The following is a 17,136-nucleotide window of genomic DNA, read 5'->3' as shown; positions in this document are numbered from 1 at the left end:
GGGAAAATTTTGAAATTGAAGCTCTTACCCTCGTCATTGATTTCACCGCGGACTTGACCATCCGGGTGTCTGGTACATGCTCAGTCTCGACTAGGTCTTCTAGCAGAAGCAGGGACTTGAAAAAATCGAAAGCAAGGAGATGTTCCTTGTCCCCCTTCACAGAAATGTTAGCCGGGATGAGTTTTTCCCAGGATTTCAACTTCGTTTGCTAGGCAGGAGTTGGCTCAACCTCGATTACCGTATGCTTAGTGTTGAGCTCAGCCTCCAGCTCAACTGAGGGATCGACCGAGCGGGCCCTCTTGCTAGCCCGGCATGGCTTAGCGTTCGGAGCAGTCGTTGAAGCCAAGGCAATCACAGTTCCTAAACTTTTACCAGCAGTTGGCGCAGGAGGCGGGTTGACCGGTAGCTCGACGGAGGTAGCGGTGATTAGGTTCTTGATTCGGCTTCTTTTCACCATTTCTTCTTCTTCTGTCAGCCGGATTAGTGGAACGTCTAGAAGTGTTAGATCGGGAGGTGGAGTTGTCGCTCGCAGAAAATCTATGACTTTGCTTTTGTGGAAAGCTAAGTACCGGTAGCTTGGCACGTAACCGAGAAGATCGTGGCAATCTCGATGTCGATATCTTAGCACGATTCTGATCGTAGCCTCGTTTGGGTTGGAATAATTTTCTTGCAACACTTCAATATCTATAAGAAGAAAGCAATTAGTATAGAATAGCAAAAGTAAATAAATTGACCGGTCAAAGAGTACGGCTTATATGATGAACCAAAGTTCTTGCTGATGTACCAACTGGGCACGTCAACTGTCTCGTAATTCCTGGACACCCAGAAGAAGTCGTCGTCATGCATGCCCTTGTTTGGTGTGTCGGTTACTAATCGTTCTCTGCCTAGCCTTATTTTTAAGTAATAATTAAACCCATCGGTCGTACGACCGACAATATATTGATGCAAGATCTCGGCCAGCCCTAGGTTGAAACCAAGTTGGTGATTTAGCTTGACAACTCCATTTATTATTCTGTATGTGTTCGTCAAGACTTGAGTCGGTGCTAGCTCGGTCGGTTTTGGGAACTCACAAATTAATGGATACACTGGGAAGTAGAGACCTCCCTTGACTATCAACAGCATGGTGAAGGGGCATGAATCTAGTCTGCCCCGTGGAGTAGTATCGTCCATACCAAGCTCTAAATGTACGTCGGCAGGGACACCATACTCCTCTCAAAATGTAGGCAGGGCACCCGGCTGTGGACTCGCCTTTTTCCGCGCCCCCGCCTTTCGAAAAGGGTTTGAAAAGAAGGCCTCACAGTTTGGACTCCCGTGGTTCTGAAGCTAGTCTCACAAGTGCAATGTGAAACTGATAAATACCAAAGAGTCCAAATCCGACAAACCTTTTTGAAAAATCAATTTTAAATCAAATAATGCCCAAATTGGACTGCTTTGCCAAATTACAGAGTCGCCACCTAAATATTTTATTTTGAGAAAATTTAGGAAACCCTAACTCGTACCAAAGGCCACGTGTCCGTCATCACCAAAGTTGCCTCGGCTCGAGAACTTCGGTACGAGAGGGAAATGTCCTGAAATGAGCACCTCCGCTCACCCGATCAAAGATCGGCCTCTACTAATCATGACATGTCATTTTATAAACATTATGCGTTCTTATTCTGGTTATTAGCTGACTTTACTATGTGATGCGCACGTACACAAGTATAGACTACATCGCAAGAATTGGAACATTTCAAGTCATGTTTGTTTTGCGAAAATGGTTTGAATTTGCCACCCTCAAGTGGGCTTAAAACATGATTTGCCACTTCGCAAAGTGGGCTTAAAACTCACATTTGTTGAACTGTTCCAATTCAAACAATAAGCCTTCATCTATAGGCATTCATGCAGTTTAGAAAATAAGCACATAGCCTCATGGCAAGCATGCGAAACATGACAATGTGGCAATCACACTCATGCAAGTATGCTAAAGCGTAAAACTTAATGAGTATTCCAAGCCAAAACAAAAACTAGTTAAAAAAATGCATGATCCTAACTATGCAAGATACCTAATGCAACACATGCAATAATGCAATTAATAGGCTTGGCTACTAATAGGGCATATGCAACACTTTGATAGCATGCTTTGAAACACATATTCAAATAAGTATATTGAGATTGACAATGCAGTTTGAATGATGTGCCGAGCCTCGATGCATGCAAGACAAATGAATGAATGCAATCATGCAAGCATGAGGTATGTTAATTGAAAATGATCCCTAATCTAACCATCAAAAGCGCAATTAAATAAAAGGAAGAAAGACGTGGGGTTGGAAGACATACACACAGGCACGCACACTTATTACAACATTTAGCCCTCGCGAAGGAGAGCCCGAATAAATAAACACTAACTAACTAGCTACACTAATTATTACAACACAATATGAATTAACTAAGGGTTAATTACACTAATAGTCCCTATAGTTTGGGACTTGTGTCATTTTGGTCTCAGACTTTTCAATTGTGACATATTTGACCCTGAATTTTGAATCTTGTTTCAAATAAGGACAATTGAAAATATCATTATATTTTTCAAGGGTAAAATTGTCAATTTGATAAAATATAAACTAATTTGACAAAAATAAATGTCAGAAAAATATTTTTAATTTTTAAAAAATTATTTTTATCCACAATGATAAAATTATGTAAAATTAATAAAAATTACATGATTAGTTTTTTAAAATTAATTTTACATGATCATCATCCAAACACATAATAAAAATTAATTTGATAAAAAAAAAATAAATGTCTAAAAGATTTATCAATTTTACATAATTTTATTTTTAGTAGGTAGAAATAATTTTTAAAATTTTAAAAATATTTGTTTGATATTTATTTTTGTCAAATTAGTTTATATTTTATCAAATTGGCAATTTTACCCTTAAAAAATCTAATGATATCTTCAATTGTCATAATTTGAAACAAGATTCAAAATTTAGGGTCAAATATGTCACAATTAAAAAGGCAGGGACCAAAGTGACAAAAGCTCCAAACTATAGGGACTATTTGTATAATTTACCCACTAACTAACTTATTCTAAGCTAATTAAATATTACAAAACGAATTAATTAGCTAAACACTTTAACTAACTAATTACAAGGCAAGTAAATTAGCTACCACTAATTAACTAAATAAAGCAATTAAATGGCCTTAAGGGGCGAGGGATGCATGCATGCTCGACTTCTCCACTCGAAAATGCCACTGCTTTGCCATTGTAGCCTCTGTTTGCACATTTCTGACCACTGAAATTGTGCTAACTCCCAGAACACTTATGATCCCCTTTAGGAGCACACAGAGCAACTTTCTTCATTGATGGCAGGTCTACTACCAATGGTGGCCGTCGGGCATTACTGGTGGCTGGTCGGCCACCCCTGCCCTGAGCTTCATTTTTTGCTGCAACAAAGAGCAAACATAGGGAAAACAGTGTCTTCTCAAAGGTTAATGTACTGTTACCCTCCTTATCATTACACATGTTCAGAGAAGTGCAACCCTTGGCCCTCAAACCATCAAGCAAGCATTTTTCATGCATGATGGCTAAGGAGTCAAGCTTGTACAAGCTTAATGAATGCACAATAAGACTCAAAAAGACCACCACCCTATCATGCATAATCAAGCGTGATGGTGACCAAGGAAAGTTGCACATTTTATCACTTTCGAGTATGAAATGTCACATTTTCCTTGCCTTCGAATTAACGTCCCATGTTCGAATTAACATCCGATTCAAACACATGCAATGCAACATGAAAGATGCTTTATCTTGCCTCTTTTACTTGTTCATTTTGTTTACTTATTTTACATTCCCGATTCATTCTTTAATCGATTAAGTCCATTGGTGAGTGTCTTCTAAAGTGAAAGAAGTGTCAATCAGGGGGTAGTTTAAGGCACTAGGGAAGCTTCATGCCATTGGTAATGAACCCTCAAAAGAGGATTAAACCATTAAGCATGAGCCTCAACCTCAAGTTTAAACAAACAACCCTCAAACAATTGAAAAAGTAAAGCAAAGAGGGAGGTTGCAGAGATGTTAAGTGCTGAAATTAGGCATGAAAAAACATTAAAACATGCAACCAAGACACATAAATGATGCTCAATGCTTAGAAACACTAAGCTAGTGAAGGAAATTACACCACAGCTATGCAATACAAAGCTCAAAAGCAATAACCAGCCCAAAACAGATGCAAAACAGCCTAAAATATAGCTTAAAACATTATGAAATTAAGCTAACACAAGCTAGAATAATAGGCTAAAACATGAAGCATGCTAGACTAGTAAGCAAACACAAGGAGAGGAGGCTACCTCCTCCATTTTTGGACTTCAAAACATGTTTTTATCCCCTAAAATACCTCTGAAAAATAGTGTTTAAAAGCTTGGAAAAAGATAACAAAAGGGTGGGAAACATAAGAGCAAAGGCCTCCAAAACAAGATACAAAGATGGGCTATCAACCCCTCAACCTTTAATGGCCTTAGGACCCAAGCTTCAGCCCAAAAATATAGAGTTTTTATAGCCCAAAATCAGTTGGAAAACATGTTGGAATGAAGACAAGAGTAGCTAAAACAATAAACTAAAACATGGGGTTACACTACAACCATGCAAAACACTACTCATGTAACACAAACAGCCCAAAATAGAGCTAAAGTAGCCTGAATCACAGGCAAAAACATGCTGAAAATAAACTAAGTGAGGCTACAAAAACATGCTAACATATAAGGCAACTAGGCATGCCAACAGGACAACAAGGAGGGGAGACTAACCCCTCCAATTTTGGACTTCAAAATAGGGTTTTTGTCACTGAAAAACCTCTGAATTTCAATGTTTAAAGGCCCAAAAAGTTTGATTTGAAGGTGAGAAAAGATGACACAAAAGCTTTAACAACAAAGGAGTGAGAAGGGTGAACCACCCCCTAACTTGAAATGGCCTTAAACCAACACTTTTAACCCACAAAAATAGAGGTTTTTTTCAGTTCAAAACCACCCCAAAAATAGTACAACAATATGGCAGAAACAAGTATGAAAAATAAGCTTAAAAGGTAAAGGTTATACCTCTTGAAGCCAAGCACACTTTAGGCACAAATGAGGCACCAAATCAAGCTAAAATCACCTTCTAAAGCTCAAAGAAGGTCCCAAGGAATCTCAGCCCAAAGATAAGCAACTTTGGTTAAGGGTTGATAGGCAAACTAGAAGTGTATCTCTACTTGTATGCACGAAATGGCAAGAGAAAGAGAAATCTAGAGAGAGAGAATTATAGAGAGAAAGATTTTAGAGAGAGAGACCCCCAAACTTTTCAACCTTGCAATATGAGAGATATGGCCTCTATATATAGAAAAAAGAGAGCCTTGGTCGAAAATATCAAGGTAGAAATATCTAGAGCAGTGTGGAACAGTTGGGGGGAAATATCTGCAAAATATCAGAGTTTTGGACACCAGTGGCCGACCGGCCAACAGCCACCAATGATGGCCGACAAACCTCACTTCTGGTGAACCGGCCACCACTGGTGGCCGACAGGCAACATCCGTGGCCGACCACAAATATCTACTTTTCTGGCCCGATTTCAAACAAGCATATCTCCTTCATCTAGACTCCTTTGTAGATCATTCTTATGCTTAAATTGAAGCCCCAGAAGTCTTCTTTCCAATGGTGGTGGCCTCATAGCTGAAATCCAAGTGTATAGAAGGATAGGCCTATTTTAATGAGGGCTGCTCGACTCTCTCTTAACGGTTCATGCCCAACTTCTTCTCCCAACTAGGTTTCTTCCCTCTCCTCTAATTTTTTTCAACTCCAAACCTTTAACTAAGATGTTTTAAAGAGTTTTTTTTTCAAAGAGTTCACCTCTCCTTCTTTTATTCCACTTTGTCCTTGGAACATCGTAGAAACTTTTTCCAAAAAGCGCAATATTTAACGAAATACGAGCCTCGGAACATCGTAGAAACTTTTTCCAAAAATATTTTGAAAGAGAGGGTTTTAAGGTCTAAAATCATTTTGGTCAAAATGGTTTTGGTCCAAAAATAGGGTGTGAGGTTGGGATTTGATGCTCTCCTTGCCGAAGAAATCGAACCTTTGCACAAGATAACCTTCACCATCAAGTAAGAAATCAGTGGCGCCCAAGTCTTAAGGGCAGTAAAAAATGGGGTGTCTACACCAGCGTGTTTATAAGGAAGCGATAACGCCCCATAAGAGACCGGTTTAATGTACTCAACAGAATTTAGTTGGCAAGTGGTACACGGTGGTTGCTCTGTCTTTGAGAGCCCTTGTGCGGGTGTGCGTGGTCCCTTAGGATTCTGCAGTTAAAAACCAAGTGTAAGTGATAGCACGGTTGCACGAATGAGCTTGATTCTAGCTCAGTCACTTTTGGGCGCGACTACAGCTCACTCTCAATGTTTTGGCAGAACTTAGCTCGGTCGCTTAAGCAAACCAGATATTAGCCCAGTCCGGCGACCTTGCGATCTTATAGACCAATTTTCTATGCCAATTCTATAAACAATAAAGTTGCCCAGTCAACTCGTATTTTCATATCAAAATGGCACTTTTAGCCCAGTCAAGCCCAGACCCTCACCTGTTCATCACAAGAGATGATGAGCAGTGTGGGAAACTACGGGCACAGCGGCTTTCTGGCATCAGGAATGGGGCAAAACCCTAGCCTAATCTAGTTTTTTGGCGATGTTTGACTACTGTTATCTTGCCCTAAATATGGATGTGGGAGTTAAAGTTCATGAACATGAAGAAAAGGAAAATGTCCCAGGAGAATACAAAGAACTCACCAAATGAGGGCCTCGATCGACGCTCCAATTAAAAGAGAGTATTCTGACGATGGTGACAGGACTGAATCACACTTGAGAGAATGCTCCGATTCGAGTACAGTGAACGAAAAATCAAGGTTGGGTGCTTTGGCTTGCTTGGTTGTCTGTAGAGAAGATGATGAATAGTGAAAGTGAAGGGTTTTGGTTATGAAGGTCATACATATGGAATCGGAGAAGGTGCCAAAATTTGAATCTGAAGAGATGGTGTAGGACAACTAGATTAGAAGTATAGGACCAACGGACAAATGACACGTGTCTATGATGAGACCGGTGTTAGTCTTGAAAAGACAAGTTAAAAATTCGAATCGCCAACCGGGCAGGTTGTAGGACTGAGCATAAGAATTAGCGCAGTTGAAGATAGTGAACTAATTTGAAAGGGTGGATGACCGAGTACTGAACTGGGTAGATTACGACCGAGCAAGGAAACAAGCTTGACCAGTGAATGTAATCCCAATCACGCTAGTGCAGATGGAATTAAGGAGCAATTGAGAGGGAGATTTATGACCTAGTGTGGGCTGAGCATATTTGGGCCTCAGTCAAGGTCTTTACTTGAACGAAATGAGGCCACATACTAGACCATGGTTTGAGTACGATTAGATGTTGGATACACGCTGGACCAAAGTCTCAGCCCAGTCAAGTTAGAGACAAGTCCAAGGTTCTAGTCCGGTCTAGAGATGTGCATTTTTGCTAAGTTGGACGGAGTTTGTCCTCAGGAGACCAGGTTTGACCGAGCAAGAACTCGTTCTACACTGTGGAGCTTGGTTGAGGACGCGCTTAGGTTTGGCTGATGGGACCGAGTAGGTAGCACGGTCCCAAGGGAAGGTTGCAGCACGATGTTGGGCACAACTCGGTCAGAAATGCTACGTGGCATGATTGGATTACGGAAAGGAGATTCCGCCGTCCATATGCGTCAATACCATTAGGCGGATTTGCCATTTGGTGTTTGGCAGTTTTGGTGCTTACACATGGAAGAAGGTAAGAGGGGAACATATCCACACGTTAAAAGGAAGACAGACAGAGAGGAACGTGCATAAACTATATAAACGGTGTTGCGCCTCCATGCACAGGTTGGGAACTTCTGGTTATCAGAGCTACCTACTCCCTTGTCTCCTCTCTCTCTTTTTCTCCTTCCCTCTAAGTGTGCTAACTTGATTTTCGGAGAGTTTTTCCAGCTGCACACCACCGAGTAGCTCACCATTTTTGTTCTCAGATTATTCAGAAAGGAGCGAAGCTTAGACACGAGGAGTACGAAAAGCGACGAATATTTGCTCCCCATACATGAATGATTTTGCAAAAGAGCTCAAGTATGATAAGACGTTTTTAGTGTAGTCATATCATCCTTAAATACTTTGGTGAAATGTGTAACGCTCTTTTAGTTAGGTGTAAAATATATATACAATTTTTATTTTTTATTTTTTTTTTTGGCGTTTAATATAATAAAAATTTTAAAATAAGGAAAAATATTTTTCATAATTAACAGAAAATATGGTTTTATGGATAATAAATGTTTTTTAATTGCAAAAGGCGATTTTTTTTTTTAGAACCAATGTCACCAGACTATCACTACCACTCTCACCATTAGCACCAGACCACCATCACCATAGCCACTGCCACTATCACCGTTGCTATCACCATCATCACTGCCCCACCACCACCACTACTATACCACCACATTCATCACCATTGTTTCCATAAATATCACCATTATTTTGCTATCACTGTCATTGCTACCGCTACTACCACCACCATTAACGCTATTGTTACCATCGCTATTACTACCACCACTATCACCACCATTACAATATAAAAATTAAAATATATAATTTAAAAATAATAAATTTTAAATTGACTCTTATACATATCAAACAACTTATCTTTAATTCAATACTTAAATTTTTATCAAAATAAATTTTTAATTTAAAAAATTCAGTATTCAATTTTTAATACTTAATTTTTAGTATTCAACTTTTAATTTTCAATTTTATCCAACTCTAAATAGTCCTCCTAATTAATGGGATCCCATAAAAAGGTAAGGTGCAATTATGAGCCTATGGAGTGGACTTATTTACTAATTACTAGTAAAACCATGCTCTAATTTTAAATGATAAATTTCTTATTATAAAAATAATTTTTTTAAAAATACTTATATTTTTCACATCATATTTCAATATAAACTAATATAAATAAATTAAAAAAAAACAAAAGAAAAGAAAAGAAAACAAATGACAACTATATACCATTTCTCAGTTCAAAAAAAAAAAAAGGGTAAAAAAGTAAAATGGTGAAAAGGGACATACCAAGCACAAGCGCTCAATATGAACTTTGTTGATCTCATCACCATTCTCTTCACTAATATTGAGCAAAATATCGATGACATCATTTCCCTCCACACTTATCCTAAATCTCCTCACCAAGCTCAAGCATACTCCCAAAGTAGTCCGTCATCCGCCGACTTATCCCTTGCGGATCCATCTTGGCCACCGGGGAAAAAAATCCACCAAGTTGCTCTTCCCAACCTCCACCATTATATTCCATACCAACTCCTTAAACTCTCACTACAAGAAAAAGGCTTATATAACACGGAACTTTTTGCGACGACACTTATCTCGTCGCAACAAATGGTCTTTTGCGACAGCAGTTTACAGCGTCACCAATAAATAGCTTTTGTGATGGTAGTTACCCCGTCGCGAATGAGCATACAAGAAAATGTATGTTAAATATGGAAGTATTTGCGACGCCTTGTGTACCGTCGCAAAAAACAAATTTTTTGAGACGGAAAAAATTTGCTGTCACAAATAATAGACAAATTGTGACGGCCATTTTCCATCGCAAACAAACTCTTATTAAAACGGCATCGTTTTACTTGTTGAACTTATTATTTGTGACGTTTCCAATATGCCGTCGCAAAAAGTTATGTTAAATTTTGGATGTCCCGCTTCTTCAGCCCATTAGCGCTCGTTTTTTACAAAATCCCTAAAACTGTGAAGCAACCAAAACCCTTGAGGTTGAGATACATACACCAAACGCCAAGCACCAAACAGAGGTCGCTTGCTCTCCCTCTCTCTCTCACAGTCACTCACCGTCGCTTAGTCACCGTCGTTTATTTTCGCCTTGCCTCTCATCGACATTCAAGTTCCTCTCTCTCTCTCTCGATTGATTTCACTGTTGCTCTAAGGCTTTTTTTTTTTTGGTTTTTTGATGCTGTAGGATTTTGATTTCTATGAAATGAGTAAATGGGTTTTGATTTTTGTTTTAGATGTAGGGTTTTTCAAAACCCCTTTTATACTTTTAAAACCCTTCACGCTACGCTCACTTATCCTCTCTTCTGTCAATGCTCATCTAGTGGGGTGAATAGGAATCTTTGAATATTTATGTGTTCTATGATGATGCCCTATAGAACGGTATTAGAAAATTTTGGTATGTTTCCCTTAATTTCGAAAACTTTCTTTGTTTTCCCTAATTTTTAAAACCCTAACAGTCCAAAATTTCAATTTGTCACATTCTAGTCCTAGCAAAGAAATGTAGAGTCCTGTCCGTGCACGTATATGTATTCACCACCTTCACCACATCTCCTAAATTTTTCTATTTTTTATATTTTTATATTTTTATTGGCTGTTGTGTTTCTGGTTCAAGTTCTAGACCCACTTTGATTTGTTTTGTTGTTTTTATGGACTATTGCGTTTCTTGTTCTAGTTCTAGACCCACTTTGATTTTGTTTTGTTGTTTTGTTTTTCTATTGGATATTCTATTGATTCAGTCCTTATGTTGGGGGTGTGTTGTAACGTTTGACAAAAAATAGCATAGAAAACATGAACCAGCTTAGATTACCCAAACTTGTAGGAATGGGCCATAATTTAAATGGGGTTTCATTGAAATTTGTAAATTTTAAAAAAGAGAACATGTAAGAGTTTTTGAATTAATTATAGGTATGTCAAAATTCTGGGAATAGATATTGATTATGGTTGTGTTCATTGCTTCTTGTTACATTAAACACCTGATGACATTTATATCTGGGCAGAACCTCATTATTTTCCTTCTCTTTTTTTCCTTTTCTCCCCTTTATTTTTTTTCTAGCTCACTATTTCAGAATTTTATTTTTTTTGTTAGGTCATTTTTTCTGTTAATTTTTTTCCTTTTTCTTCCAGGTTCTAGTTTTCTTCTCTTGTCCTTCATATTCTCTGATTTTTTGCTATGTTTTGTTGATTTTCTGCTTTGGTTTTCTCCTCTCTTCTGCTAGTTTACTGTTATCTTGAAATTGGAACAATTGTTGTGGAGTTCTCATGCATAAAAAGTTCCAAATTTAGCATAGCAAAGCTTAAAATGAGAAGTAGACCAAGCATATAAAGTATCTTGAGGGTTATCAAGTGTGCAACCTCGTTTTCAGGTTTCAAGAAAAACAAGTCATTCCTCTCTCTCTCTCTCTCTCTCTCTCTCTCTCTCTCTCTCTCTAAAATTTCTCTATCTAAAACTCCTTTGCACTTTCCCTTGATTGGTTGATTTTTAATTCATTTTTTATATGCATTTGTTTTCCCCTTTTTATATGTTACAGCACAAGCTTGTTTGCACTTGGGGAAACAAGTTTTATTTTCTTTTTCATCATACTGCTATTGCTTAATTAATCTAATGGGTTAGTGCAAATTAATTTATAGACATTATATTATTATCAATTCTTATTTTTATGAGTGATATTTTGTTAGTAAAGGAGTCTATGAATTGATTGGAATAAAAGAGAAGGGCTATTGAGACCAAGAAATCCCCCTACTTTGATGGCTTGTGTTGTGTGTGATATGGTGTGCCATTCCACACCAAGTAACACCCTTATTTAGAGAATTTGTTTTTTTGCTTTAATTCTAATATTATAATTTTTCATTGTATAATGTTGTAGTTAAGGTTAACTCAATGAGTTGGTTAGGATGTATTATAACCAAAAAATATTAGATTGATCTTTCATGTAAAGATAGTGGTTATTGTGCGAATCCATATAGTAGGTGGAAAAAATTGACAAATTCATCTAGATTTAGTGACAAGTACCATTTTCACAAGAAAAAATAAAATATGGAGCTGTTTAGGCAGCCTATTGGAAGGGTGCAGGGACCCTGCTCACCCAGGTTGGACAATTGTTGATTGAATTTCAAAATGTTGATGTATGCAGCTAATAATGATAATGATGATCATAAATGAGCATGACTTTGTTTTTTGTATGTTGCAACTGAATTTTTATCATGGATTTTGAATTTCTTTCTATTTAAAGGTTGTAGGAATTTTCAAGATGGTGGTCCTTCCAATCCTAGGCCAACTTGCTGATAAGTATGGGCGAAAACCACTGCTCATTCTCACTTTATCTATAACTATAGTCCCTTTTGGTATGTTTTCTATGAACATTTGTATATTGACCAAAACTTTATGTTGAAGAATTCCAACTGCATTTGATGTTGGTATCTGCATTTAGCTGTGAAAATTTCCTTCGGTATAAACTAGAGTAGTGATACTTGAAAGCTAAGAATCACAGATATTTCTATAGAAGAGGTTTGTCATGTTGTACATGTATATTGGACATGACACTTCTGTATATTAATGTTCTGCAATTATTTTCCATTTTTTATAGTGCAATTGTTTCATGTTGTTACATGAATGATGATTTTTAAGTTATGGAATATATGGCATTTTAATTTTAACTAATGTTATGTTGATTTTATTTTACTTTTGAACAAGCATCATAGGCATATCATGTCCGGCATTTTTTTTTTTTTTTGGAAATCGTCGTGTCGCTTGTCCTTGTTTGTGCTACTTAGGTTGAAAGTTAAATATTGATTAGTTCTTTGTTAAGCTTAATTCTTTATTTTCATTTTCAACTGTTCCAATAGACAAGCACCATCTTAGACAGCCCTTAGCTCTAAAGAGACTCTAATTTAACTGAAAATTGAATCAAGAAAAAATTTCTTGAAAGTAAGACATGTTGCAGAGCTTCTGTTATGTCTTTATCATCATCATTCCAACCGAAGGACTGTGTACGATAAGACATTTGTGGTTTCTAATTGATGCCAATTTTCAAGCTTCATGAGTGACACATGATAATTGGCAGATGCAGCGTGGCCCAGATATCAGGACAATATGCACAAAACATATGGTTTTCCTTCTAATGAACATTTTATGTGCCATAATGTGTTAATTAACTTATTTTAATTAAAACGCCTGAAGTTAATGACTTGGTTTCAAAGAGTTTATGTTTTCAAATTGATTGATGATTATTTCCAGTAGGCACATGTGAGTATATTATGATGTTCAAATTACCACATTGATTCATAATGATCACTTTGCTCACTTTCCTATGTTGCTGTTTCAGTTTTGCTTGCTATCAATGAGTCAAAGGCCTCTGTTTATGCTTATTATGTTCTTCGTACAATTTCATACATTATAAGTCAAGGGAGTATTTTCTACATTTTTGTTGCTTATGTGGTAAGGGTTCTTCCTCAATGCTAATTAACAAAAACATTATAACAAGTGTGAGGTTATTTGAAATCACATTTTCCCTCTCTGGCAGGCAGATGTTGTCAAAGAAGATACGAGGGCAGCATTATTCAGTTGGATTGCTGGATCTTTTCTTTCTCACATGTATTGGGGAATGTCCTTGCACGTTTTCTGCATGAAGATTTCATTTTTGAGGTATGTTGGTGCTGTGACTTTCAACATTTTTATGGTGAATCTCTTAATCATCCTCATATTGCTTTGGTCCTAATAATGCTTCTTGTTTCAAGTTTCAATTACTTTGTTAGTCTTTTGTCCGCTCTACATGCACCTATTTCTGGTTGAGACAGTCCAATCAACTCCAAGACATTGCCAACATGCTCCTTGGTTGCACAAGGCATTGAAGATTGTCCAGGAATGATACAATTCAATGAGGCATGTAGAAACTATTGTTGTAAGCAGTTGCTTTTATCTGCAAACCATCAATGATGCTTTTAATGCCCAGTCCCAACTAATTTTTTCCAGATCTTATGGTGACATGCAATTGTTATTCAAGTCCCTTTGTTACCTCTGCAGTACTATCTGAAGGCAGCCTTTGGTTTCAACAAAAATCAATTTTCAGAAATTTTGATGACGATGGGAATAGGATAAATTGTTTCCCAGGTATTCTTTCTAAAGATCATTTTCTTTTCTTTTGTTACTTTAATAGAAGAAGCCCATTAACTCTACTTTTTGAAATGTTCTTTAAATCTAGAGTTTCTCTACTCACCATATGTTTCTTATCATGGCATTGTTTCAAGATTCTGATTCTTCCTCTCATCAATCCATTTGTTGGAGAGAAACTGATACTTTGCACAGCCTTACTTTCATCAATAGCCTATGTGAGTTCTCCTTTATTTACTTAATTTAACTCCCTGCAGCTCTGGACTTAATCATAGTTGAAAGTATGTATAAATTTTATCTCATGGAAGTGTTTTATTTATTTATTTATTTATTTTTATTTTAAAATGCACAGGCATTGTTTTATGGCTTGGCATAGGCTTCTTGGGTATGTACTCTTATATAATAAATGTGTAGTTAACATCAATTTTGAAACTACATTCTGGGTAATTACATGTTCCACCGTTAAACTTCCTCTTAAAATTTCACTTTAGTCTGTCATTTCTAGTTGAGACGACATACATCATTATTGTAATTTAGGTTCTAATTCCTTGCAAAAAAATACAAGAAAATTTATTTTCTCACGAAAGTTGCTATATGTTATAACTTTCTCTCAAAAAAAATCTTAACCAAACACAAACTAAAAAAATAAATTTTCGTTTGAGGTGTTGACGCCTCAAAATCACCAAACGGCGTTGGAGTAGGACGAAACTTGGCATGCACAATTACCTAGGCACGAGAGACTTGTGGGAGAAGATGGGACTCGAATCGGATTCCCGGTTTGGGAGTTAGAGCTGAATTTCACTCTCGACAAACTAGTTTCTTAAAAAACCTAGAAATCGAGGTGTTAACGCACCAAAATCACCAAATGGTGTCGGAGTAGCACAAACATTTGCACACACAACCGCCTAGGCACGGGAGACTTGTGGGAGAAGACGGGACTCGAATCGAGTTCCCGGTTTGGGAGTTAGAGCCGAATTTCACTCTTAAGAAACAAACTAGTTTCTTAAAAAACTTATAATTTGAGGTGTTAATGCCGCAAAATCACCAAACAGCGTCAAAGTAGCATGAAACTTGACACACACAACCGCCTAGGCACAATAGACTTGTGGGAGAAGACGGGACTCGAATCGAATTCCCGGTTTGGGAGTTAGAGCCAGATTTCATTCTAGACAAACTAGTTTCTTAAAAAAAAAACTTCAAATTCGAGGTGTTAACACACCAAAATCACCAAATGGTGTCGGAGTAGCACGAAACTTGGTACACACAACCACCTAGGCACGAGAGACTTGTGGGAGAAGACGGGACTCGAATCGAGTTCCCGGTTTAGGAGTTAGAGCCAGATTTCACTCTTAAGAAACAAACTAGTTTCTTAAGAAATTTATAATTTGAGGTGTTAATGCTCCAAAATCACCAAATGGCGTCCGAGTAGCACGAAACTTGGCACACATGACCGCCTAGGCACGAGAGACTTGTGGGAGAAGATGGGTCTTGAATTGGATTCCCGGTTTGGGAGTTAGAGCCGGATTTCACTCTAGACAAACTAGTTTCTTAAAAAACATAAAATTTGAGGTGTTAATGGACCAAAATCACCAAATGGCTTCAGTGTAGCACGAAAATTGGCACACACGACCGCCTAGGCACGAGAGACTCGTGGGAGAAGATGGGACTCGAATCGGGTTCCTGGTTTGGGAGTTAGAGCCGGATTAACAAACTAGTTTCTTAAAAAACTTAGAATTCGATGTGTTAACGCACAAAAATCACCAAACGGCATCTGAGTGGCACGAAACTTGGCACACATGACCTCCTAGGCACGAGAGACTTGTGGGAGAAGAGGGGACTCGAATCGGGTTCTCGGTTTGGGAGGTAGAGCCGGATTTCACTCTTAAGAAACAAATTAGTTTCTTAAGAAATTTATAATTTGAGGTGTTAATGCCCCAAAATCACCAAACAGCGTTGAAATAGCATGAAACTTGGCACACACGACAACCTAGGCATGAGAGACTTGTGGGGGAAGATCAGACTTGAATTGGATTCCCGGTTTGGGAGTTAGAGCCGGATTTCACTCTAGACAAACTAGTTTCTTAAAAAACTTAGAATTCGAGGTGTTAACGCACCAAAATCACCAAAAGGCATCGGAGTAGCACGAAATTTGGCACACACAACTGCCTAGACATGAGAGACTTGTGGGAGAAGACGGGACTCGAATCGGATTCCCGATTTAGAAGTTAGAGCTAGATTTCACTCCTAAGAAACAAATTAGTTTCTTAAGAAATTTATAATTTGAGGTGTTAATGTCCCAAAATCACCAAACGGCGTCGGAGTAGCACGAAACTTGTCACACACGACCGCCTAGGTACGAGAGACTTGTGGGAGAAGTCAGGACTCAAATCGAATTCCCAGTTTGGGAATTAGAGTCGGATTTCACTCTTGACAAACTAGTTTCTTAAGAAACTTAGAATTCTTGGGGTTAACGCCCCAAAATCATCAAACGACGTCAAAGTAGCACAAAACTTGGCACACACAACTGCCTAGGCATGAGAGACTTGTGGGAGAAGACGGGACTGGAATCGGGTTCCTGGTTTGGGAGTTAGAGCCGAATTTCGGTCTAGTCAAAGTTATTTACTTAATTATCTTTGTAATTGTATAGTAATTAAATTTTTATGTTTTTTTTTTGTAATTAACATATTAACACATAATTATATTGTTATTAAATATATTTAGTTTTTATTTTCAGATATTTCCCGAGTAGGAGTTTGCTTCTTATGGAATGTGTGTCTGTAAAGAATGCCACTAACTTTTGTTTTTGTTACTCACGGAGAATGATGAGCAAAAATTGTAATTTTAGTTTATGTTATTTTGAATTATGAACAATATTATGTATTTAAACATTATATATGTATTATGGAATATTATATAATGGGGTAATTTTGTTGATGTGTAGTTATGAATGCAAGAATATTTTTATTATGGAGAAATTATTTTTTCTATATAGGAATTTTTATATTATTATACAATTATTGGTTTCTTTTTCAATTTTTTTTTCATTTAACATAAGTAATTTTAGTATTTTTAATAATTTTAATGTAGTTTTTTTTTTTTTTTTTTTTTTTTTTTTTTTTTTTTTGGCAACGGCACCACACCGTCGCAAAAACAAGAAATTTAAATATTTTTAATAATTAATTTG

General features: G+C 37.3%; 1 long non-coding RNA gene and 1 pseudogene across 2 annotated transcripts; one reads left to right on the top strand and one right to left on the bottom strand.

Annotated features, from left to right (window-relative positions):
- LOC114323866 (geraniol 8-hydroxylase-like) overlaps positions 1-17,136 on the bottom strand; it is a 116,147-nt pseudogene that overhangs the window by 92,021 nt on the left and 6,990 nt on the right.
- Positions 9,797-17,036, top strand: LOC114323878 (uncharacterized). 2 transcript variants are annotated; one of them, XR_014330544.1, is made up of 7 exons: positions 9,797-11,208; positions 12,076-12,187; positions 13,168-13,487; positions 13,580-13,952; positions 14,090-14,170; positions 14,305-14,337; positions 16,687-17,036. It is a non-coding gene; the product is annotated as an uncharacterized LOC114323878 (long non-coding RNA). The 2 variants fall into 2 exon arrangements; XR_014330543.1 differs by lacking the exon at positions 9,797-11,208 and having other exon boundaries at positions 11,240-12,187; positions 16,687-17,035.

This window comes from Camellia sinensis, chromosome 5, assembly GCF_055761805.1.
Source record: "Camellia sinensis isolate YWXY chromosome 5, ASM5576180v1, whole genome shotgun sequence".
Taxonomy (NCBI): Eukaryota; Viridiplantae; Streptophyta; class Magnoliopsida; order Ericales; family Theaceae; genus Camellia; species Camellia sinensis.
The sequence above is the reverse complement of the archived record's forward strand: the minus strand, read 5'-3'. Positions and strand labels throughout refer to the sequence as shown.